Genomic DNA, 26,240 nt, shown 5'->3' with positions numbered 1-26,240 from the left:
CCAAGGAGCAAGGGTGGGAGGAGGAAGAGAGGGACGCAAGAGAAGGAGAAGGAGAGGGAGGAGTAATTAAATGAAAAAAGCTAGACTTAGCTCTTTAGGCTCATCCCTCAAGACCGACCTGACACTGCTACAGCTAGCTAATGTCATAGCAACAGGGGGAAGGAAAGTCTAATGGGTGCGGCACGGAGGAGAGGAGTCAAGAGCAGGTACAGGCGAGGAAGAGGAGATAGGGGAGGAAGGTCGGAGTGAAGGAAAGGAAGCAGGAAAGGGTGAAAGAGAGACACGGACACAGAAGAGTCAAGGACAGAATACGAGGCTTTAGGAGTGATGTGAATAATATAAACATGGAGAAGGGGAGTGGGAGGAGAGGGGGCCCAGAGAGTGAGAGGATTGGCACAGAGCCAGAGCAATAAAGGCCATACTGTCCCCTTCTTCCACTCCATTTCATTTCCTATCTCTCTTTCCCCTTCTACCTGTGTTTACCATTGTTTCTATACCTAATTATCCCCTTTGAATTATTCACTAGAGTATCAATAATTCAGCTTTAATTAGCTTAGACACACCAGACACAATTGGACCTGACTTCAAGATAGAAAAGTCATTGTCAAACTGATCCAAACAAACTTACAGTGGAAGGGTTGATGCAGCCTTGTTGGTTCATTTTTCGCACAGTGGATGCATTAAGTTTGATTCATCTTGTGTAAAAAGGGAGTCAGCAATAGTTAAATGTGGAGGTTAAAACAACATTTTCAGAAAGCTCTCTTTAAGCAGAGTTACACACCGGGACAAAGGTTAATAAGACATGAGAGGTCCCTCAGAACCACTATGATGAACTTTTGCTTGACTGACATGATTAGATCACTCATAAAAACTTCGCCCCTCCCCCTTGAAGGTCAAGTTAATAAAAAAAAGAAATCTTTTTTTTATTAGATGTAACTGTTGGCTTTTTGTAGATATAAAATAGTGGAAAGAGTCAGAAATCAGGGAACGAGAGTGCACCACTTATGGTAAACAAACTGCTGGAAATGGACCAAATTTTCGTGAAAATTGGACACAAAACAAATCCAGTTTTCAAGTTGTCCAGGCGCCTATGTGACATGAGAGAGTCCGCTGGCCATTCAAACCCAGCAGCACAGAGAAAAAAAGGGAGGCGACAATGACAGCTTCACATCTCTGTCTTGGTCCCGCAACCCCGCTGTCTTCTCTGTGGCACCAAATCTTTTTATTTCAGCCAGAATTGTTGTCAGGTTGAGCATAGGGCTAAGACTCTTATAGAAACCTGTTTTATCCATCATCTCCCTCGATATTTTCCAGAGACGCTCTCTTCTACATTACACACACACACACACACACACACACACACACACACACACACACACACACACACACACACACACACACCGCGGTACAGACAGATTAGCAACAAGGGCCAAAGCCACTATAAAAGATTCTTGCCTAGAGCTTATGACTCACGTCTGTCTGTCTATGTGTGTGTGTGTGTGTGTGTGTGTGTGCGTGTGTGTGTGTTCTAGCCAAAACAGTGTCCACAAGTAAGATCTGAATCGATTGGAATCAGACTGTGCCTGTGTTGACAGGCGGACCTGTTGTTCTCCGACTGATCCAGCCTCTGTGTTATGTGAGTGAGTGTATAAAAGTCTCTGAGTATTATCAGAGGGTTTTATTTCTATTGTTTGCTTCTTTATGCAGGGTGTGTTTCCCTCGTTTGCAACTATTCACTTAAAAGAGTTTAAATGTGAACCAATGCTGCACATGTTAAACCATGATCTCCAAATTTTCCTCCAACTAACCCTCTTGATAAACTGGACTGACCAACATATTTCAGTCAGAGCAAAATAACTATAAACTATAAACTATAACCCAGAGCGTAGTATGTCTTATTCATATATGTATGTAACTATGAACGTTTACTGTGTTGTTTCTTTGTCTCCCTTATTGACTTTCTTTTAGATTTCTGGTGGAGCAGATTTGCCTATGGTTAATATTAGCATTCGGCACAGCATGGAGAAAAAGGAGAAACAAAGTTGAGAGCAACAAAGGAGGTAGATGATAAAGCTGAGAAGCAGAAGCAGCAGGTTAGCACTAATGGTCAATGACAAGTTAGCGCTGCGGCTAGGCTTAGAGAAGGCGCCTGAACTGCTGAAATATTTAGATGGCGTACAGAACGAGAGACTCATTCACTTCAAATCAGCCTGAGCAGAGAGAGAGAGAGAGAGAGAGAGAGCGCTCGGCCACTTTTCTACCTCCTCCTCTGCACCAACAGCACAGCCAGTCAAATGGACAGCCCCATGTGAATAATATGCATGTGTGACTTTTTTGTTTTTACTTATTCATTTTTGCCCCTGCATGACGGACCTCTGCTTCAGTTTGTTTACAGGCAAGAGTTTAAAGAAAAAGAAGTGGAGAGGGGAATTCATATGTCCCTGATTGCTATTTAATTGCCTCGAAACACATGTTTACCTTTTTACTCTTTGAAGCTAACAAATAAAGTTTGTGGGTATTTTTGCATTTGTTCATTGTGTATTTTCTAAATATGTAGACTATGCCAAATGTTTTTCACAATGTCGGTGGATCTCTTTCTCTATTTACTCAAAACTCCTCTGTGGGCTTTCTGAAGCTTTTTTTCTGCTTCAAAGACAGGGGTCAAACAAACAGACACATGACACAGGCTAACGTCACTTACGGCTGCCATGACAACAGAAAACAAATGTAAAAACAAGGTGTATGTTCATAATGATGACTCTGTCTTCCCTCATTTTTCCCAAACAGGACAATCGACTGGAGCTAAGGGACTTAAGACCAACATTTGTCATTATTCTCTTCTTCTGACTCTGTAGTGGTGTTTTAGGTTTTCTGCCCCTGATGAACTTCTTCACCTTCTCTCTCTTATTTTTCTCCTCTTGTTTGCCTGGAGCACTGAGCTGGACGTGCCTAGAAGCAAAGTTCTTCCTGAGCGGGCCTGACAGTTCCCATTTAATATTCAACCACTTGACAGGCCGAGACAAACACACAACGAACACGCACACCTGGCTTGGACTCGCATGCATTGGTGCCAGCAAATCATTCTTATATAAAAGTTGAAGGCAAAATGCAAAGTTTGAAAGTGGCAACGATAACAAAAAAATAAGAGGCAGCCCCCCCTCCAGGAGGACTTTGTGCCTGACGTACATGGCGAGCTTTGTAGCAGAACCCAAGGGATTTAACATGGCGGCTGCTGATGGCACCGCTAATGACAAGTTATGTTTTCAGGCGAAGCTGCATGAGGTTGTCCATTATCTTTCTCCCTACTGGCCTACTCCACTCCCTTCCTCCCACTCTCCCCCTCCCTTGTTCTTTCTCTCACTTTTTCTTTTTTAATTACCTGATGTCTCCTCTTCTGGCCCAGACGCCAATAGAGATGTGAGCGGCACTGTCTGCACTGAACCGTCTGTGTACATCTGATCTTTCCTCTGTGTGACTGTGTGTATGTGCTATGGGTCTGCGTGTGGGTTTTCCTTATGTGTGTATCCAGACTCAACCCATCTGTACTTTCTGTCTGTGCATATGATGGTTTTACAAGCAGTCTTTCAAAGCATGTATACATACATAGAGCACATTTTTGGTGAAGTCTTCATCAGAAACAAAGAGAGGTTGATTTAAATCATGGGTTCTTAGGGTTAAATGAGTGACTGAGCTCTTCATGAATAAAGATAAATATTGATCCAACTAGAACTGGATATACCATTTATTGTCATTTTTGCTATTCAGTTGCTTATTTTGCCAAATTCAAAAAAGGTTGTTGGGCCAACAAGACTTCCGCCACAACTTCCCAGGATTAAAGTTGTGTAAGTTGTTCTAAAAGCTCAAAGAAAATAAAGAAACCACTTACATGAAATGTGATGCGATGGAACAGGCTTTCCCGACCACTCATAGGTTTTCATGGAATTGAAATCGGGTCGCCTGAAATTTGTATGCATTGATCAATAAAAGATATACTTTTGTCTATACTGCGCTAGAACAAATTAATTCACTGATATTGTTCTTATTGTTCGTTAAATATGAAATGCAATCAAAAGATATTAAAAAATGTTTCAGACTATGTGTATGTGCCATGTATTTTCCCTTTCTGTGTGTCCATGTTTTTGTCTTTTCTGTTTCCTGTGACTGATCTCAATGGGAGTCCCCTTCTCTCTCCTGATGCCAAGCTCAGGCTCCCCATCTGCGACATGTACGAGGACAGAAGCGGCTTGTTGCACTTCAAACACAACCCAGAGGCCTGTGGCACCCTTGGCGCTGCAGCAGAGGGTGCTGGATATTGAGACACAAAGTTACCTGCCAATGGCTTGTGTATGTGTGTGTGTGTGTGTGTGTGTGTGTGTGTGTGTGTGTGTGTGTGTGTGTGTGTGTGTGTGGATGTGTGGATGTGTGTGTGTGTTTGGCAGGGGTTTAAGAGCCTTCATTTCCTCTTGTCATTGTTGGCATGAAAAGGCTACATGATGAGGTTTTACAAAGAGGTTTGTGGTGGAAAGTGCTCTTCATCAAATATTCACCTCCCTAAAAAGTGGTGGTTATAATTTATGTAAAGAACCACATTACTGATGTATCTTATTATACAAACTAGCAAGTCATCAACTTTGATGCATCACAAGAGCTGAGTAAGTTAACAACAATAAGTTACTGACAAATCAAGATTCATGTCTAAAATGAGATTTCAGCACATACAGCAGTGAGGTCTGAGGCCGTACGCTTCAGATAACAAAAATCCAGATACCACTCTTTTATCAGTGCGGCCCCTGCAACGCTCAGCCGTCAAGTTCGCAAAAAGAAGTTTGGAAATGTCAAAGTTAAGCGGCCATGTTAGGACACAGTTTGGTTAGGTTAAGGCTACAAAATCAATTTAATAGATTCGGGGAAGAGATGTTTTCAGTAGCTCATATGTGAAAATTAGCTATTAACTTACATTAATTACATTATTAACTTCAGCTATTAACGTACATCACATAATACAACCTTTTCTTTTTTTTTAAATACTTTTTGGCATTTTTTGCCTTTATTAGAGAGGAAGGACAGTGGACGGGAGTGAAGATTGGGGAGAGAGAGTGGGGAGCAGCATACGGGGCACCCGGGCTGCCTGCGTGAGGACTGTGGCCTCGAAGCATGGGAGCGCGTGCTGCCACTGCGCCACCAGCGCCCCCCATAATACAACCTTTTTGATATCATACATAAGTCACTAACCACCTCTTACTTTTCTTGATCATTTCTTCAACATGTAAAAATTAAACTTTTTTCCCTAGGATTCAAATTCCATTTTTTGTTATAAACATCCATCACCACTGATGTCCATGTCGAGCAGTTTTTGCATGCTTCATACAACGTCACCTGACTTTAATGCTATATAAGAAAAGATAAGAAGGCACAAGAGGCATTGGACCACTAACCAAGCTATCATATTTGATGACCTGGTAGTGAAAACAGGCTGTCTTTATACAGACATTGACAGGATCTGAAAAATGCTAGCGACAGTCAAATGTATTGGTGAAACAAAGCAACTAAAGAAACAAGCTTATGTGAAATGATAAAGCGTCACAAACTACGAATTATGCTGGTTAAGTACATTTAATTTCATAAGAGGTTATGAAGTATTAATTTTAAACAAAGAGCAGCTAAACTCACACTGGGATTGCTAAAACCTTGAAACAAGGGCCTGGGAATCTTTGGGCATCTGATGATTTTATTTTTTTTATTATTATTTTTCTTTTTAATAAAATCAACTTTTGGAAATTATGGTTAAGTTTTAATCTTAGTAGAGAAGAATCTCGATTTGTACATGAATCGATTATTTTGACCACCTCTATGAACAACTGCATGTCAGCAGTAAAAACGTTGATATGTGATTCATCAGTCGTCAGTTAATTGACTAACTATTAATTGACTCTTCAGAATAGTGACAAACCTGAGGCTATTCACAAATGTATATCCGAGAGCATCCTACATCAAGAGAAATAAAAAATATCCAACCATATTTCGACTGGATGAATAAAATCCTGAGCAAAACAAGTGTTAAAATCAAGAAGCCCCAGAGGGAGTTTTTGAAAATGGAACTATTAAGCCCAGTGACACAGTGAACACACTGCATGTTTACAATGAGGAGGTAAGAGATGATCCTCTGAGGTCTACAGGCTTTACAGCAGATCTATCATTTCAGTCTACACACTCAAGCTTTGTAATGTGCAGGGATAAATAACTCTGAGGGACAAACAAACTTTAGAGTGAGCTCTGAAATAAGTAAAGTGTCAAAATGTGTAAAATATGAACAAGACTTAAAGGATATTCATGTCAGATACAGTATCCTCTTCTTCTTACATCAGGATACAACTCAAACAGCTTCAAGCCCTAAATGCTGCATTCAAGGACCCAACCAGATCCAGCACAAGTTCTGAGTGACATTTTCGCGAATCAAAGCGGAGTGCTTCTGATAATCAAGAACATGAGTGGAAGTGAGAGCGACTCCGAGAAAGAAAGATCTGCTGAGATGAAAGTATTAAATACTGTCAGCACATTAGGCATCCCATCAGAACAATGATTAAGGATATGCTAGAAGAAATGTTGATACAATACTTTATTGATTACTAATCTAATTACTTTACTGACTGCCTACCAAGACGAAGAGTTAAGTACCTAATGGTCATTTCACAGCGAGCCACTGGGTTATAGCAATAATGTGACTTAAAAGACAGGTCTAAGAGGGTTTGGAATGTAAAAAGAAGGATTTAAGCCAAACGAATTTCATCACAGCACGATTCAAATTTGATGAAAATATGTTCAACAAAACTAAATATGAGTTATCATTAAATGTGCATTGAGCCATATTTAGTTTGCAGGACTGCTCACTTTGAGCACCAAGAAGACAAATTCAAATTTACACTGTTGTCGAACATGCCACACACACACACACACACACACACACACACACACACACACATACACACACACACACACACACACACACACACCAGCCTATGCACTTAACAGCAACTATTCTGATTCTGCTATTTTAAGTTCAAAGGCATTTTGTGATTAAGCAAAAGTGCAAGACATTAAACACACTGTGAGCCATTCAAACAGTATGAATGATGCAAAAATTCAGCACTTAAACCAAATGGCCTATGAGGCATGACTTTGCATCAGTATCAATTTGTAATTAAGAGATACAGTTGCTATAGGGACAAACATACATTACTCTGCTGGATTTCTATGAAACTTTTTTTTTCTCCATATCTTTCCGCATTCATTTTGACATATCCTTCGACGATGAGCCTTCACACGCACACACACACACAAACGCACACACGCACGCAAGCAACACTGAGGTCAAACCATCTTTATGCCAGAAGTGTTATCGAAGGCCACCCTGTGAATAGCAGCCATCACAGCCCTGCGCAGCAGGACACATACTAGAGAGAAGGGCACAGTGTGCAGAGCAGAGAAATGTGTTGGAGCAACCTTTTTCTGAAACATCACAACATCTATCAGCGAGAAGCTTGTACGATCTGCGTGGAGGAGATGCATCAAGATGTGTCAAAGAAAGCACAGCGGTAATGCTATTGATATTTTAGCAAGCTGTAAGGTTAAAGAGGACCACTTTTAAATGAAACCGGCCTCTTTGAAAAGACACAACTACTTAGACACGGAGAGCAGAAACGGAAAAACAAAGCTGTTTTCAATTTTACACTTACACAGTTGATTTGGAATGGGTTACTCTGGGTTACAGATAAAAGCAAGGATAAAGGACCCTTTCAAAGCAAGTATCACACTCCATAAGTTCCAGGAAATTAATGTAACATCAGTACACGCACAGTGTTTAACCACTCCTGGTTGCTATGGTTACTTAGGAATCAGAAGGTCAGTATCAGCTTTGATTTACAGTTTGGTGTTTGAAGCCATTTATGTTACCAATGCACACACTCAAACACAAACACATAGATACACACACACACACACACACACACACACACACACACACACACACACATACTCCATGTCTGCTTCGATACAACATCCAATGTGACTTCGCCTCATTAAAGAGAATTAGCCTTAAAAGTCCCGGACAGGCCTGGAAAAGAGACAGGAACTGGGAAAAGTGCCACATTCTCTCATGTCCCTGCACACTTATTAAACCTTCACAGAGTCAGGAGGTAGAAATGGGGATGACAGATCAGCATCAGGCCTTAGGGACTTGATCTGGATACTAGGGTTAGGGGCACTAGTGGAAAAATGGATCTGAAGAAGTGGAGCATAACTGGATCTTTCATCTACAGACCGTCGTTCCCCCTCACATTGTCTGCATAATAAACTGACTTTCCCGTATCTATCGTGTGCTGAATTCCTGAGGACTCAACTCACTCAAAGTCCCTGTCATGCTACTGATTGTAAATTAGAAATTTGATATGTTGTATTCATTTTATATTTAATTTCCTGACCTCGACTGCACCTGTAAGACATCCGAACCAAAAAAAAAAGAAAAAAGAAAAAAGAAAATCCAGGAAAAGCTGATCTTTGAGCGTCTCATCCAACAGCTACACTAATGTAAAGGGAACTCACACCATTTGTGTTCACACACTCACAGGATACCGTACATCGGTGAGGATTTAAAGTTACAAAGCAAGTGTTAACCTCAAACAATTAACATAGAATAAGAGGAGTGGGGTATTCAGTAAGAGGCACATGGAGTGTGAATCTTATCACACATCTAATCTTAGAACAAGGATGCACTGTTGATATGTATTGTTGAGCTACAGGAATTGTTGTTGCAGGAGCTTGTAGTTGCAGGCATAAGCCCCAAACATCGTCACATTTTTAAACCTGAGCATCGAGGGATGAAGCTAAATAATTGGTGTATCTAACTCATCGTCTAAAGGCAGAAAAGAAAAATTAAAACAGTTTGTTCCAGACTAAACTTGTCTGGCAAAAACATTTGTGTTTTTGTAAGTCTGTCAGTTTCTCAGACTTTATGACTCAACAATGTCTGTCTGTAGTGTAACCCAGTAAACATGAAGAATTAGTCATTTTCAATAGTAAACAGTTAAAGAGTGTTGGTAGCAGCTGCCCAAGATGAAAAATGCCTCATGTTAAGTAATGCTTGCCCAGTGTTCCTATCGCAGCCTTTTTAAAGCCCCTGTGGGTTTTTTTTTAAGAGGTAATGAAACAGGAACAGATTAATGCTTCTATATGATCCACAGAAGCATACAAGACCATCAGTGATAGTAGTTTGGTAGTTTTTAATCTTGAAAATCACGGGCTTTAGATGTCAGACGAGGTGACTTACAGCTCGCTGCAGTAACAGCCTTTGGTTTTTTTCGTCTGATAACACAACTTGCACATGTACAGAACAAGAACATCAAAGATATGTGACGCAGAGCTTTGTCCAAAGGGGGAGCCAAAATCAACACATACAGAATGTTCCTCACAGAAGCTTTAATATATTTATATATATTGTTTTTTTTTAATTGATAAAACAGTCATTCTAGAGGATGCTATGGATGTTAAAGCACATTTTCTGTTCGGAAATGTTCCCCTTTTACCTCATGATGTGGGTCTCCAGTAAAGAGGTTTTTGTCAGGTGATATTTTCTGCCCTAACCAACGTGCCAAGGGAACGGCTTTAAGAGTAATTTCATCTGTCTGCCCCCTCTCTGTTGTTCTTCTCCTCTGTCTCGCCCCCTCAGTCACTCGCCTTCTTCTTCCAGGGCTGTGATCCTGTCTGCTTATTAATTTATAGTCATATCTAAACGGTCTGGACACTCACATAACCCTTTACACTGATGTTAATTTAACGCTTGGGAGGGCCACCGATGTGCACCCCACACCAACTAATGTCCTACACATGGTCTCTTTCTCTACAAATGAAAAGGACGGACGTTTGTTTTCTCTTATTTGTATGCAAAGCAACTTCCCTGTGTGGGATCATAAAGAAATCCCGCTAAAATTGCATATATGATCCTTATTCTTTGGGCACTTTACACATACAATGCAAAGTACAGCTTTATACTGTGCTCTGAAAGTCTCAGCACTAGCACAGTTTGGATACCATTTACAACAAGCCATTCTTCTAACGGAGTCTCAGGAGGACCAACATACAACAAATTTATACACAGGTCCACACTCACTCCTTCAACCTGCTGCTTTGAAGAATATTTTCACACACAATCGTGTACAACACAGAATAGAACTGAATATGCATAAACACGCTCGCTGTCAGATTGGTGATACATTTTTCAGGGGAAAATGAGAACTAAGAGTTGTAATCTGTCACTTCCAGTGCTGGGCAATAGTAATTAAACCCCTTTATTGGGTCAAACATTTGATGGGGGGGGGGGGGGTAATGACCTCTCTCTTTTTGAAGAAGGGTGGGAGGAAAAGGAGAGGAACATCAGAGGAGGAAAGGAGAATGAGTTAAAGTAAGGTTGAGGACAAAAAAACAGGCGTAACATTGAAGGAATGGCAATTAAGTCATCTACATATTGTCTGTAGTCAGTGACGATTGTTTGCACCTCCTCCCCACTTTCCCCTCTGTGTCTGGATAGCGCCTGTGTGTTGTTGTAGTAAGTTAAAAACGCTGGCCAAAGCATATTGCTAATGTGTTGATGAAGGCAGCCCAGGCCAAAGGGAGTCTCTCTCTGGTGAAAGATAGACAGTGTGCGTGTTCGACAGACGAGTGAACATCGCTGGCCTCCGCCTCAACCCTCTCTGGGAAACTGCTAGCTTCAGCCTGCGAGTGCATCTCCTCCACTCTGCTGTGCTCGTCCTCGTACGTTAGCCTGAGATAACACAGGGAGGGATTATGCACATTAAAAGGCAGGAGTGGGTTGGAAAAGCACAAAGTAGCAAAGTGGGAAAAAAAGAATGTTTTTTTTTTTGTTGGTATTTCTTCATTTCATGTGTTATATCTTTAAATTGTTGAACTTCCAAAGTTAACACAAATGGAGTTTAGTAATTAAAATTAAGTATAAGGAAAAATATGCTGAAGTGGGTACAATAAACTTAATTCACAGAAAAAAAACCAAAGAACTGTTCTTGGGAGAACATAATTTCAAAGACGCATTATGTTTGCACTTAATGTTAATTTCTCTATTGATTTACTTATTGTCTAACCATAATGACCAAACAAATATATAGAAGTAGTGGCCATGCTGAGGAGGTGTATCTGTGTTGCTGAGGAGATTTAGTATACAGAAGAACTGTTGATTAGGCACAAATATTTGGCCATAAATTACAGAGAGAGATAGAAGTCCTGCTTCTGGGTCCTCTCAGGCCCACAGGGAGGGACACGAACAGATCACAGTGCAGATAGAAGAAGAATACTTTGTGAAAAAACACTTAAAAACCTCTTTCTGTGGTGAACAAACATGTTTAATAAATTAATCTACCTGAACTTAGATGCTGCTATTTCATATTTCACAGCCTTTCCCCGATCTCTTCTGTGTGTGTGTGTGTGTGCGTGTGTGTGTGTGTGTGTGTGTGTGTGTGTGTGTGCTCGTCATCAAAGGATACGTCAAAATGAAGTCTCTCACAGAGGCTTGATCTCGAACACACACACACACACACACACACACACACAGCTCCAGCTATGCTTTCATATCACGCCCTGGCAACGCCCACTGACTGCAGCATATCTCCACCGAATCACCAAGGTTACCGGCAGTAGCCAGGGATACCGTCAGAGCCGCATGTTTAAATGAGAGGGTGTGGCCAAAGTCTAATTGGTGGATGGCAAGGTTTTTGTAAAAAAAAAAAAAAAAAAAAAAAATTCAATAAATAACACACTTCGAAAATTGAATAAATATTTTAATATAAAAAAGTGTATTTTTAGGTCTCATTGGAACAGTGATATATTGCTAATTAAATGTTATCAAAGAAATACTGAGATGACTCAGAGGAAAACTTGAAACATTTTCTTTGTGACAAATGTGCCAAGCTTTTTTTACTCTTCCACAATCTATTCCAGTTTCTTTTTTTATATGCTGTGAAGGAAGTATTATTCCTCTCCAAGTCTCAGTTAGTGCTTTGCTTTAACAGTTATAAGCCCTGCTTCACCTCAATAACAATCTAGCCTCATGTATTAACACTACAGGTGTTGTTTGGATCCTTTACACCTTTTGTTGTCTCATTCTGCATCTCTGAATATAATACATGCGTCTGATCCAGCCACACGTTTCAGATCAATCTGGGGAGCATACATTTGTCAGTGAGTCTGTTACCCTACGTGAGAGGCTTGAATTCATTGGTTTAAGGACCCAAGATTAAAAATTGGTGTTTCCATGACAAAGGAAGGCCTCTGCTTGCTCCTGTGTATCCACAGCACCGACACACAAATTGAGAAGGAATATTCCAAGGCATGCTCCGAGCTTCACCCTTTCTGCCTGAAGAGGTGTGTGTGTGTGTGTGTGTGTGTGTGTGTGTGTGTGTGTGTGTGTGTGTGTGTGTGAGAAAAAGAGAGATAGCAGGGGAGAGAGAGAGAGAGAGAGAGAGAGATTGCTTTCTTATTCAGGTGCTGAACAACACTGCGAATTTTCGGATCGATCAAGTCATAGGACAAAATAAAAAAATAAAAAAAAAGAGCTGCATGAAATGTTTCCACATTTGTATACCATACATGCACATTTTTACACAGATATGCATCTGTGTAGATCATACATAACACAAAAGGCCCTTACGATGATGATAAGAGTTATTTTCTCACATTATAATTCTAGTGTGTGTGTGTGTGTGTGTGTGTGTGTGAGATGGGTGTGGTGAACACCAACATGACGATAGACTTCCATGGATCCATTGTTTTCATGTAGTCACAGCTTTTATCGAGGTGAAAAACTCAAAGGTGATGTGACAACCCTCCCCAGCCCTTCTGCAAATATTCCCTACACGGAAGAAAAAAGTGGAATCAAGCCTGTGGAGATTTCAAACTGTTTGTAAACTGACACTGGCTATCTTTTTTTACAATGATGTTTTGTTTTTTTAACTTGTGTAATGTAATAATAAACTAAGAGTTTATTACGTAATTTGATACCATTTATCACCATAAAAAACATGTTTCAGATGCATTGGTATCAGTAAGCTAATTACATAACATGAATCTACCTAATTATATTTTCTCAGCTGTAATTACAATTCATTTATTTTTTCTACACTGTTCTGTTTATATTGCCTTTATATTTTTGAACTTGTACTGTTTTTTGTAGCTGTCTCCAGTGTACCTGTACTGTCCTGTACCTGTGCAAATGGTAATACACATCTTATCTGATCTAATGACATATTAAAGGTGACGTCATGGATTTCACACTTTTTTTTTTCTCAAAAGAAGCCAATGTTGACCTCAATATCAGATTTTCGTCTTTCGCTCATTCGTTTCACACATCTATCTCCCCTGACTGCCTCTTTGTCTCTTTTGATCATAATATCTATGGCCTCAAAACTTCAACCATCATCATAGCCCAGAATGGAGTGCACTGCAGCCCATGTGGTAAATAGTCTCCAAACAAAAGATGTATTCAGATGGAGGCTGTGGTCCTCCAGGCGGGCGGCCCAGGTATCGAGTCTGACCTGTGACTCCTTTCCTGGATGTCGTTCCATTTCTGACTCTATCCAATGTCCTATTTCTAAATAGAGGCCTAAAAATCCCCCAAATACATTTCAAAAAGACTTAAAGGACTTCAATATCACCGTCTGAAAATGTTGTCCTTAAGGAGGGACGTATGGTCCAAACACATTCTAAATATAAAATGAGTATGAACTTTAGAAGAGTTTCACAAAATTAGCATCAAAAAGTAAGGTGTTTTTTTTTCTCCCATCATTCTACTTTTACTTTTTCACCAACTTCCATATGAAACATTACATGAGCTCTTTGTCCCTGGTTAAATGGCCACATCATGTGAAACAGAATAAAATGACATCCCAACATGTACACAAAACTTCCATGCTTCCATTCAAACGCACGCAAGGAAACATGAAAAAATGTGAGGGATGTAGCCTGAGGCTGTGCGAGAGAGAGGATGCAAACATGAATGTATATTGTACTGCATATATTAATTGGTGCCAACTTAAACACTGACACATCTACACTGTGTCTGCTCTCCCACACTTTATCCACAGGCTTCTGAAAATAAAATACAGTACATCAGCCTGAATACAGAAATCTTTCGTCGATGATAGTAGTCCAAAACCTGTCCTCCCATTTACAGTGTGATACACACACACACACACACACGCACGCACACGCAGGACAAATGGATGCAGTCTCTTGAGAGAAAAAGTCTCCACCAGAAAAAAATAAACCGCTGGGGAATCCCTCCTCTTACAAACAAATAAATACATTTGTGCTTCTCATGCACACACACACACACATACACACACACACACACACACACACTCACACGCACGTGCACAAACTGACATGTGCATCGTTTTCCTCCCCAACTGAGGAGAACAGTAGACTGTAATTCACACCCTGTCTGAGCTAAACCATAGATTTCATCTAGATGGGAAACACCAGGCTCCTCTATTGGCCCCAATTACTGGGGGCTGGAAGCGGAGGCAACAGCCACAGTTTTACACAATCACATCGTCTGGAAGGAAATCAGCCCTCTTTGAGCTGTGTGCAGGCAGAAGCCACTTAAGCTATCATATTCTGAAAGAGACTAAAAATGACTTGAGCTCCTGGTGGAAAAAAAAAAGGTTTCTATACAATTTTGTCCTCCACATTATTCTTTTTCATGTATTACATTGGTTGAGATCAAACAGATACCTTAATCCACCAAACACGCAAGGCCTTGTGCCTATTAGACGAAGAGCCCATTGGTTCAATTTGTGCGCAATTTACTGTGTGTGTGAGTGTGTGTGTGTGTGTGTGTGTGTGAGTGTGTGTGAGTGAGACACTGTGTCTGTTCGGTACGTACAAACCATTCTGCTTTCTGCGAGGTCTCCTATTGCCGTTATACATCACAGCCAGGCAGCAGCGAATGGCTGTGTCAAAAAGCCTGCCTACCTCTCCACCATATCTCATAGTTACCTCCCCTAACCAAATTACCACCCACCCTCCTTCACCCCCCCACACACACACACACACACACACACACACACACACACAACGTCCCCTGTAGACGCTGAGAGATGAGCTTCAGAAAACAGCTGCCTCAGAAAGAGAGCGTCAACGTCCAGCAGCACTGCGGAGAAATGAGAGTAAACAAACCAAGATCCTCCCTGTCTTATGAAAATCGAAGAGTTTATAAAAGGATTAAGTGACATTTAGTCGCTGAAAATAAGAATCCATGAGTATTTCTATTAGTACTTTTCTTTTTCACTTTTGTTTATCACCAATAATACAACTACTGTAGATAGCTCAGGAAAGACTTGACATCCTGCATATAGGGGTGGCAATTGGTTGGTACAAACGTTATGCAATCAATCAATCAATTAATTAAATAATAACACTGAAAGGTTGTAACCTGCTCTTATGAAGCCAAATAATGTAGCAGAATACTCGCGTTTGGAGTATTAAGCAGCTCCTTGATGGGGTAGAACATTAACGTGACGTTATTTCTAAACTGTCTAAACTATTTTCATCCAGGTGATCAACATGTCCAGATGAAATGTGATTCTGTTTTGAGCCCAGTTGGGTTTTTTTGCCCACTGTGTGTGACCCAGCCTGCTACAAATTCAAAGTGGCTAAAAAGCTAAATTTGTCGGCATGTAAGGCACATTTTGCACCTAGATGGTCCATCTGAGAAAAAGACAGTATTTTCACATACAAACTGTGCTTCTGTACCTCTATTTTGGAGCACAAACACTCATTAGCATAATATCTGTGGGGGTGGAATGCAAAACATCTCAACACTGACGGCCTAACATCTAAGATTTCATCAACATGAAACAACTGAGGATGTCACCTTACCAGCTTATCACAGGAATGATTAATGCCCATCCAGGTTGTTGTTTTTCTAAGTGATTTCAATGAAGTCTTCAATCCAACACCTCTTCATTTTACCATTTCTTCTAAAGCCGAGTGTGAGATCATCTCCATGTAAAGCTTCAGAGTTTTCTGATAAGAAGAAAGGCTCGCTGGCCACATTAGCAGGTAGAGTAGTCAGTGTGTGGAAACAACAGCTTGTGACTCAGCTGGGGATGTGACCTCTACGCATTATGGTGGAAGAGAGGGAGGTAGACGTGGAAAGGGCAAAAGGGAGATAAAGATGGATGGCCAGTGGAGGACGAAAGAAAAAAAAAACACTCTTCAGATGCAGAGTTCATCATTTCAACACAACCTTTACTGCCTGTGTGGCTCTGGACGTCTCCCCCTGATGCAACGCTGTCTCATAGAAGTCACATTAGCACATTACTAAGCTGCTTTCCTAATTAAATCCTGGTGACAACTTAATAGCCGCCTGAATTGTGTTCAGACAACACTTTTTTGTACAGAATTTAAGATGTTGGGTTAACAAGGTGGCTGTGTTGTGCAGCACTGTCCTGAGTTTTGCATCTCACACGGTCTGTGGTTAACTTCACAAAACAGAGGCACTCAAGAAAAGGTAAATAAAGATGAATCATTTCGTCATTTTTTCTGTATCAGAGCAAACCAATACAACATTTTATAACATGCGATTAACACTATTGGTTAATAGTGTGATGCAAAACCTTGATATCAGCAAACATTTTACTGAAACATTCAATATCAAGTTTTGATAGGAACATTTTTTCCCTAAGTGTTCTCACTTTGAAGAAAAAAACATAAACAACTTTTTTTATTAAGATTTCTTGGCAACAGATCCTCAGTGAGAGGTTAGTTTTATTCATACAATGGTGAGTAAATGTAGCGTTTTAGGCAGGAAAAAACAAACAACGATAACTGTGTGGTGATGTCAAGAAGTATAAAAAGGAATAATTAAAAGCCACTGGAAGGCCTCCAAACCAAAAATCCCAAACCAGCTCCTAATACCAAGAACATGAAAACAAACAATTCTAAGTTTTTCCTTCCTGTCTTCTGCCTCACCTTGCACCCAGGGCCCAATCAAGACATATAATTTATAAATAGCAAAATAATCTTAATCTGAGGTTATTATGGGACTACTTTTCTTTCCAACTGGACCAGTTTGGCTGGAAACACATGAAGTGACAAACCTCCAAAACATTACACTAACACTACTACAACGAAGACGGTGTGAGTAATACAGAATCCCACGAAACATTTGGAGGCTACTACAGTTTCAGAGCCGATTGTGTTGACTCATACTACGATACTATAAAACGCCTACTTTGGATTTTTTAAGGCATAATAGAGAATTGTGATTTGGCAACTGACTAAATCAGGTAAAAGGTAAGCTCTTATTGCACTGTTTTCTGTGTCTTTTTTTTATTGTCTCCCGTGATTTTTAATTAATAATCTTCAGAGGGTGACCTCTAATCCCTTTTCACTCAGAGAAATTGATTATTTATTACTTGGGTGTTCTCCTAAACTTCCAAAAATCACGAGCATCTTTAAAAAGTTTAAATAGACATTGCATTAGGTACAATTTGAATCAATGTAAATCATAACAATGCATGCTGGGCCGTCTGATGCCTATAGACACTACTCAATCTCCCAGAATGTGTAATAAAAACAAGGATCCTAACACCTATACCACAAGCCGGACCTCCACTATCAGTTCAGAAACATTGTGAACGGTCCCGTTACTTTTAGCAACTGGCCCTGGGGCTCACTTCACTGTCTTGGGAAAGCCCTTAGTTTTCTTAGGCCAAACACAAAACAGCACATAGAATAACAGCAGCATTAGCAATAGTAAAAAAAAAAAGATTGCTTCACCTTTACCTTCAAACTACAAATGAATTTAACATACAAGGACAAACTCACAGGTTGGGTAGGATCCTCAAAGGTAGACTACTCTTTGAATGACCATCATGGTAAAGTGTTGACCTTATCAGTCATATAACTGCAGTGTCTGAGATTAAATAACTATTATTCAGTTAACAAAATTGTAGTAAAAACATGTGATTGTCAGTGTGATTTATTAATTCAGTCCAACAGCAACTCAAGAAACAGTTCCACACTGCTTTGGAATTCCTTTTAAAAAATCTATCATACAAAGTTTAGAAACAAATTGTTTGACATAGCCATGAAAAATGGGAACGCTGGGCTAAAGTCTGTGATCATTAATTTACCTCTGGGATCTGTAGCGTTCCGCTCATGCCAAACACATTTGGAAGAAAAAAAAAAACTGCCTTGCCTTTGTGATTGACCCTGAACTGAGAAATTCCTTGACCAGAAACAGCCTCAGAGAGCACAGAGAGACTGTGGAAACAGGCCAAGTCAACAAAGCTACAGTATAGCGTAGCTGGGAGGTTGTGGCGCTCTGAAACGCGAGTTGAGACGGGCACACAGAGTCAAAATATTACAGGGAAATATAATTCCTATTTTATAAGACGACTTAAGTTGCCCTTTTTAAGTCTTCCAATTCACACGGATGGCAGAGGATGCTATGTTATCAGTATTCACACATACAAATCCACACACATGAGGCTATGCCACTCAGGAGCAATTAGGGGTTCAGTTGTGTTGGACATTTGAACTGCAGGAGTTGAGATCAAACCTTCAGCCTTCAGAATGAAAGACGACTGTACCAGTGAGCCACAGCTTTCCCAAATGCTGCCCATACTAAAATAATGCCAGATACATTGCAGTTGCCAATTATGTGGATGTATTATAAATACTTGAGGAATAAAGAATTCCACATGAACTGAGATTGTAAGGAACATGTCTCATTTTATTTCAAAATCACTAATAATGTGTTTCTGTTTAAATAATTTGGTTTTATAAAAGAATGAATAGTCTAACATCCGCTATTATTTCTCTGTTTTATGTTGTGATGTGTTTAACAATTTACATGCTAAGGTAAAAAAAAAATAAAAAAAATTGGTAAAAGGTGAAATGGGAAAGTAAAAACAGGCCCCATGTGGGCCTAAATCGATGAGAAAAATGAAGAAATAAGACTGAAAGAGAGATGTGAAGTGTATGAAGGCTTCATTCTATCGCAAGCCAGCAAAAAGGATAGAGAGGAGGGTCCTGTCACATCGCATTAGGAAGGAGAGGAGAGGAGAGTGTGCAGGTTCAGGACTTGTGACTGAGCGCTATAGACTGTCTGCCTGGTGGTGTTAGTTGTGTGTGCTGGAGTGGTTTAAAGCATAGAGATGGTACAAAAAGGGAGAAAGAGGATTAGAAATGAAGTGTGGAGAAAGAGCACAACCTGACAATATGTCCCCTCCTCCCCAGTGTGTCTGTGACTGAGTGTCAGTGTGTGTGTGTGTGTGTGTGTGTGTGTGTGTGTGTGTGTGTGTGTGAGAGAGAAAGGATTGGCTTACGAGAAAAAAAAATCATCTCCCCTATGTGTTCAGTTTATGCTGTCAATCACATGAGTGGTGTGTGTTTTTGTATCTGTATAATCACAACCAACAACAAGTTTGAAATAAAAGTCTTTCTTATCACTTGCCTTAACGTTGCTTCATTTTATAATAATGCACTGAACACAAACGTCCCCACACACTCATTGCTCAAACAGGTTCACAAGCATGCACACAGATCGGTAGGAAGCAGCCCGCTATTAACATGCGTCTTTATTGATCACTGCTATGCTTTCCCTTCCTCTTCAGGGAGGTCAGAGTTCAGTGCCAGTTACAAGCAGCAACTTGGAGCTAGGAAGGACATTTGCTCAAGGACACCTCAACAAAGAATTAAACCATGGGAGTGTTTGAATCAGTTTAGAAAGTAGTAGCGAGATAAATCATTACAGAACATTTCCAGAAAACAAAACGCCAATACACCGATGACATGTTGCATCATATATCGCCCCTATAATCATTTAATAGAGCATATAGAAGCCTGCACAACAGATTTAGAGGCAGTGAACACAATTACTGCTGGAGTTTTGTTCTCTGACGATATTACTCATGAAGAGTACTAGTACGCGTATGTTGACTCCCTTAAGTCCATGCAGATAATGAGTTTTTTTAAATGAGTAAAAAATAAAACCACAAGCGGTGATGAAGGGCCTCATGTCTCATGTCTCATGAGTCATGAGACATGAGACATGTCGGGGTGTGTTGCAACTGCGGGAGTCCCACCGCGAGACGTGGCCAAGCACACTAAGTTGGTAATGATCGCACGAACAATAAAGTACGTTCAAATAGGAAGCCTGAAAATGTAAAAATTGGTCATTTTTTATATATTCAAAAAATGATGACGGACTTCCTGTTGGGTTTGGACTACGGGTGCCAGAGGATTTTTTGTAGGTCCTGACATTGTTAACATAGCTAAAATTGTCATGGATGTTGGGGGAAAAAAAGCCTCGATGGGGAAGCATTTTGGAAAAGTTAAAAAGGGGTGCACCGAGACATCAAAGTTTGATGGCACGCCGTAGTTTCGAGTTTAAACAACTTCAGATAACACTTTGAGTGAACTTAGGTACATGAGTAGATCTGAATAGTAATTTTGACTTTAAACAACTTACGATAACATTTCTAAAAGTGGTGGGACAAGACATCAAGCGCTTGCGTTTTCCCCTGCATTCACACCATTCCTGAGAACGTGAAGCAGTGCAGGAAATAACGCTGTGTGCTGCCTCCATTAATACTTCACAGTACATATCCCATGTACAGTATTTAGGGCTGAATCTGATAGGACAAATAGGTTGCTCTTTGATTTTGAATACCTTCTCAACCCAAAATGTTTTATACACCAAATTGTTGTAGTTTTTAAAGGGGCATAAATGTTAAAGGCAGGGTTGGTAATCGAAATCTAGCATGATTTTGAAAGTAGCATTCCCTCCATGTTCTGTCTTCACCCACCCCGTCCCCTCTATGATGCCTCAAAAGCCCCGCTCCTCACTTACATGCACGAACGCCATTGGTCCTGAAGCGGACTTCAGCTCATTGAGTTTGGGCTTGTGCACGCATGGGGATAGAAAACAAGCAGGGAAACAGGAAGACGTGATTGGTTGATAAAAATTGGACCAAGATTGACCGACATCGGTTGAAGTCTTACAAACTGCTACAGATGACGAATTTTCTTTGTTCCTTTTTCAGAACACATTAATTATTCATTCCTATCAGGACCTCACAGTAAGTTCAACCAAAATCTTATAAAGTGTATCCTGAGAAAATGACCTAGCCTGCCTTTAAGATAATAGTGATCTAAACAGAACTGTGTTGACTTGTGTTTATACATTCTTTAAAACATTATTCATAGCATCAGACCCCCTTCTACTTGTTATATCACCCTGCTGATTTGGGTGATGATGAAATGCTGGACTCTCTCCCTGACTCAGAGGATACAGCACAGTTTGGATGCCTAGCTGTACAGTAACTCAATCTCACACAGAGCTATACATGGACAAGGTCATCTCAAAGTCTCTGTTACATCTTGGCAAACAGATTATATAATTGTACAACAGTATCCAAAGCTTTCCTTGTACACACTGGCAGACGATCAGTCACTATGATCAAAGCACTAGAAGTGTTTCTTTGTTTCTGCTGCTTCACTACAGCCCCCACAGAGGCAGTTATTAGAATAAAATATATTATTATATAATATATTACATATGCTGGTGCACTAACAATTCCTGTGGTCCACATGCACAGGCTGAAAATCCCAAATACACAAGGAGATAAAAACTGATTATTTCTCTGTTGCAGAAAACAAAAGCAGGCAGCCTGAGTAAGATGAGGAGGGTGTGAGTTTCTGTTTTGAGGTGAGATTCTTAGCTGCCTACTGTGCCAGCAAACAACATAGCTTTACAGACAGACAGACAGACAGACAGACAGACAGACAGACAGACAGACAGACAGACAGACAGACAGACAGACAGACAGACAGACAGACAGACAGACAGACAGACAGACAGACAGACAGAGGCGCATGCAAACAGAGGATACAAACAAGACAACTGAACAATTCAGACCAGAGGCAGAACAAATACAACTAATTAGATCAAGCTAGGACAAAATGAACACATATTTTTAGAGTGTAGTGGGTTCAAGAATGCACTCATGCAGTGGAAGCAAACATTAAATATCCATGATCAGTCAGAGAAATGTACTAGCTCCTGTGAACAGGCAAGAGACCTTATCTGAGAGGAAGTAACTATAAAACAGGGAAATTCTTGCCTCTAATAAAGGAGATCCCTCTACCCGTCTCTTCTGACAGAGCCCTGAGCAGGTGCTGATGGTTATGATGCCGATGTTTTTGTTCAGGTTTGAGCACATTAAGGCTCTGCTCACACTTGACGTCTTTTTCAACTGCCAGCACCTCTTTTAGAAACAACTCTATGGCAAAAGGACGACACGTTTTTGAAAAAGCACAAGTGTATTCGAAAAGCGCCGCGCCCAACACTTTTTTCAGCTGAATCCTTTAACTTTTCATTAAAGTGCAGTTCGACGTCAAGAGCGGAGACAAAGGAATTCCTGCGCTAGTTTTACAGATTCACTAGCAGCAGCAGGAGATAATACGATGGACATGGTATATAACCTTAGGAAGACATAAACAAAACAAGTATGGTCGTTTATCTGAGTGTTTTATTCTGAAAATAAACCAGCGGTTCTAATGTTGTTTCACTGTTGGACTAGTTCCTTTTCTTGATCTCTTGTTCTTTTCTGTCCTAAATGGACCCTTCATGCTCCAGGCATACGCTCGGGCACGGTTGCGCCGTAGGCTAATCCCGTTGTAAGCGTTACAGAACACTGAAGGCAGCACTATTTTATGAAAAAAGAAGTCAAGTGTGGAGACGGCCTAACATTCAACCACACTTTTCCTTTCCCCCTCGTCTCCTTTGCCGTCGTTTTACCTCCACCTACCCTTCCTTGCCACCTCTACACACTTTGCCTCCAATTTATCTTCTCATGTTGAGTTTTGTTTGTCAGTATTGTGTGGGGAAAACTTTAAGAGTACAAAGCCACCTGTGCGGCTGTTCGCCGGTAAAACAGCGCTGCCACAGGAGACATTTGCCGGGTCAGACAGGGGTAGGCAGGCAGGCAAGCAGAAGGATTGTTAGAACGCAGAACGCAGGGAGGATGTCTCATCTTGTTTTGCAGGATCCTCCACAGAGACTGCTGTGGGCCTGTTAACCAGAACTGCTGATGTGGCTAGCATCGATCAGTTTTCTGCGCGGCCCTGCAGCCTGTAGGGCTGGCCAACCGGATGAGTGATTGACAGACAGGCAAATTGGTGGAGGTTGCAGGTTTGGCAAAAAACAACATTTCCAGTAAGGCCTGAGTTTGTTTGTTTTTCTGTTGTCTTACTGATGCCTTATCTTTTGGCTCTGCAGAATAACATTGTCCAGTGTGTCCTTTACCCTCCTTAATGAACATGACTTTAGAAAATTAATTTAATATTGGTCACTAAAATATTACAAAGGCTCTCCTCAGTGCAACCAAAGATTCTTGAACTTGTGCGAGACATGATGACATCCAATTATTGGCCTAGATTTAGAGGAGCAGGTGGGAGAGACTGTGATTTTTGTGTAAGGCCTCAATACATGTTATCAATTATTTAAATACACGTTTATTGTACATTTCATATGATTTTGCATCCCTATATGCTTTCGGTCTGACAATAGAGCGCTGTTAAATGACCTTACGTTTTAAACATAAACACTTCTGTTGTTCGTGGGTTAACTGCAGTTGATGTAAATTTCTTTCAGCCGTTAATCTGTGAGACAACTAGGCACGAAAGGCAAGCTGTAACACACACAACATCAAAAAATGTTTTTGACTGATTGGCTGCAAGAGAAAACGTGAGTAGTTTGGATTTTATGCTCTACTAGTTAAGGCCCTTTCGTCTCTGTCCACCTGTACTCACTGCTGTTCACTGAAGGAGCTGCAAGTCAGTCCAGGCAGACAACTCGAGCTGCACCGATTTCATACTGCATGACTATCCACAGTCACCTGCCAACAAACTTCCAAATGGTGGTCTATTGATGCTGTAAGGTTCCCGTTCTCTCCCTCCGCTCTCTCATTGGGAGAACTCACATGTATCTTAACGGCACTCCACCACCATCCCAGCATCCACCTGTGGACTCTGACTTCGGGGTTAAAGACATTGTGTTTCTGCATGCTAAATAATCTTGGAGGAATGATGAGGTCCGAGCCTAGACGGAAAACACACACCATGTTCTGCTGCTGTAATAAACCTTTAAAAACAAATAAACATGAGTTGTCTGACTGAAGTAGCCGCATTGAAAGCACAAAAATCCAGAATATCCCAGTGACATCACTGGACCAAGGAAACCCAGATTATGACACACTTGACACGTCATTCTACCGCTGCTACATTCCACTCTGTTGGAGTTTATTTTAGTATCAACATTAGCAGCTGGAATCATGACATAATAGAGGTATTTTCCCTGTAATCATTGGGGTTCCACTATTTTCTCTGATAAATCCTGTTATTTGAACCACTCAAACAAAGCATGTGCTGTGAGTGAGCGCTCTGTGAATGACAGAGAGAGAAGAAGAGAGTCGAGGGGGCTGGTTAAGTGCGCTGAGTGAGCGGCAGTAATCACAGCTCTGGTAAAAGCACTCCTTTGCTGTGTATAGTGTTCCTCAAAATGGGCCTGCTCTCTGTCTGACTCTCTCTCCCCCCCCCCCCCCTCTCTCTCTCTCTCTCTCTCTCTGTCTGATAATAGCTCTAGATTGAGTAATTGTGTGTTTGAGTGGAGCCACACTGCAGGGTGGAACCAGCAATCAGACACGAGAACACGTTTCTTTCTCGCTGACTGTTTCTCCATTGATACCATGCTTCAGCAGTCTGGCCTCTCAACACCTGACCCTCCCTTATGCCATGCGGTTCCTGCAGGCACTCCCCCATTATTACCCCTCCATTTTTTCTTTCCTTTCACATAGCCTAGTCTACAGCCAGTGTGGGCTGGGGTCAATAATAGCTGTGCGACATGCTGTAATTGATGTCATCATCTCAATTTGAGCTGATTACAGTTGAGAGCTGCTTATCGTGTGACCCCGGTCGGAATAACACAGCGTAGGGCGCTGTGAGCTGCCACGCCTGACTGAGCTTAACTGCAGGGCCGGCTGGATGGATGGATGAGTTGGCTCGGGCCGGAGCTGGCTTCTGTATTGACTCTTAATGTGAAGGTAATGACTGAGTGTGTTCCAGGGGCATGGCTGGCGCAAGTGTCCGTGTCGCTGCCGTTTAGTGTATATCTGGAGCTGTTATCGTGATTGGCCTGCTGCTCTGTAAACACTCTCTCACATGATTAAGTCCTCCACTGGCAAAGATTTATTTGAACATGGAGACTGTGAGTTTCATAGCCTTTAATCTTAAACGTTCTGTGAGGCGTTTTTTTTAAACTGACTAAGAAGCAAATTCAAGTCCTGCAGAAGCCAGTATATGATCTTTAATAACAAAGACTGTCTTTGCACTCGTTTTGAATATGTTGGCATTCATCTTTTACGTTTTACATTTTACGTAACAAAGTTTCAGAGTGAGTTGTTTTATTGTCAGTAAAAAGAAACAGGAGGAGATTTTTGATAGAGAGTAAAGCGTAGGCGCGTTCAAGACAAGATCAGCAAAGTGATAAGAGGAGGTCCACAGGCTTAAGGTTCTTCACATAGCTTCTAACCTAGAAGTCAAAACATCCACACATTGTATTCATAATTACACACAGAGGTGATTAAGATATTAGATTTGTTAGTGAGTCTCCAAGAACCTGCCCAAAGAAATAAATATATAAAACACCTGTCAATAATTTGTTGTCTGCTCGCTCACTGTTGATGTTGCACTAAAAACACGCTTAAACACACTGAAGCACAGCCAAACATAAACACAGCTTATAGGAATATATAAAGGGCAACACCTGCACGAATCAGGGCTAATTACCCGCCAACAAATAACAAACCCGATACGAGAAGAAAGCAGGCAAACCAAAAAGTTAGCAAAATCTCGATCAACATTCTCGGCTCTAAAATTATTTTCACGCGTAGGAAACGGGCAATACCCTTAACCCTCAGCACCACTTATCTGATCAATGCTCAGGAGCAGAGCTGCTGCTAAAAACAGAAAAAAGACGGCTCACTAAAGGAACACTGTCTCACGCTGTCGCTTCCTCTTTTTTTTTTTGCCAGAGTTTTGACTCTGTGGGTGTTGGGGAGAAAAAAAAGCTGTCTGCCACATTCTTTTCTTTTTCTTTCTCTGTCATT

General features: G+C 40.9%; 2 protein-coding genes across 3 annotated transcripts in view; both read right to left on the bottom strand.

Moving 5' to 3' along the window:
• The window catches only part of LOC306829495 (uncharacterized protein), an 87,470-nt gene extending 76,129 nt beyond the window's left edge, over positions 1-11,341 (bottom strand). Inside the window, exon 1 of the mRNA XM_079352545.1 lies at positions 11,336-11,341. The gene's annotated coding sequence lies outside the window, so the exon portion shown is untranslated. The remainder of the gene's footprint in view (positions 1-11,335) is intronic.
• LOC306829490 (A disintegrin and metalloproteinase with thrombospondin motifs 2-like) overlaps positions 1-26,240 on the bottom strand; it is a 103,779-nt gene that overhangs the window by 70,624 nt on the left and 6,915 nt on the right. The gene's annotated exons all lie outside the window — the stretch shown is intronic.

This window comes from Symphodus melops (genome assembly GCF_947650265.1).
Source record: "Symphodus melops genome assembly, chromosome: 9".
Lineage (NCBI taxonomy): Eukaryota > Metazoa > Chordata > Actinopteri > Labriformes > Labridae > Symphodus > Symphodus melops.
Note: the sequence above shows the minus strand (reverse complement) of the source record. Positions and strands in the feature narration are given on the sequence as shown.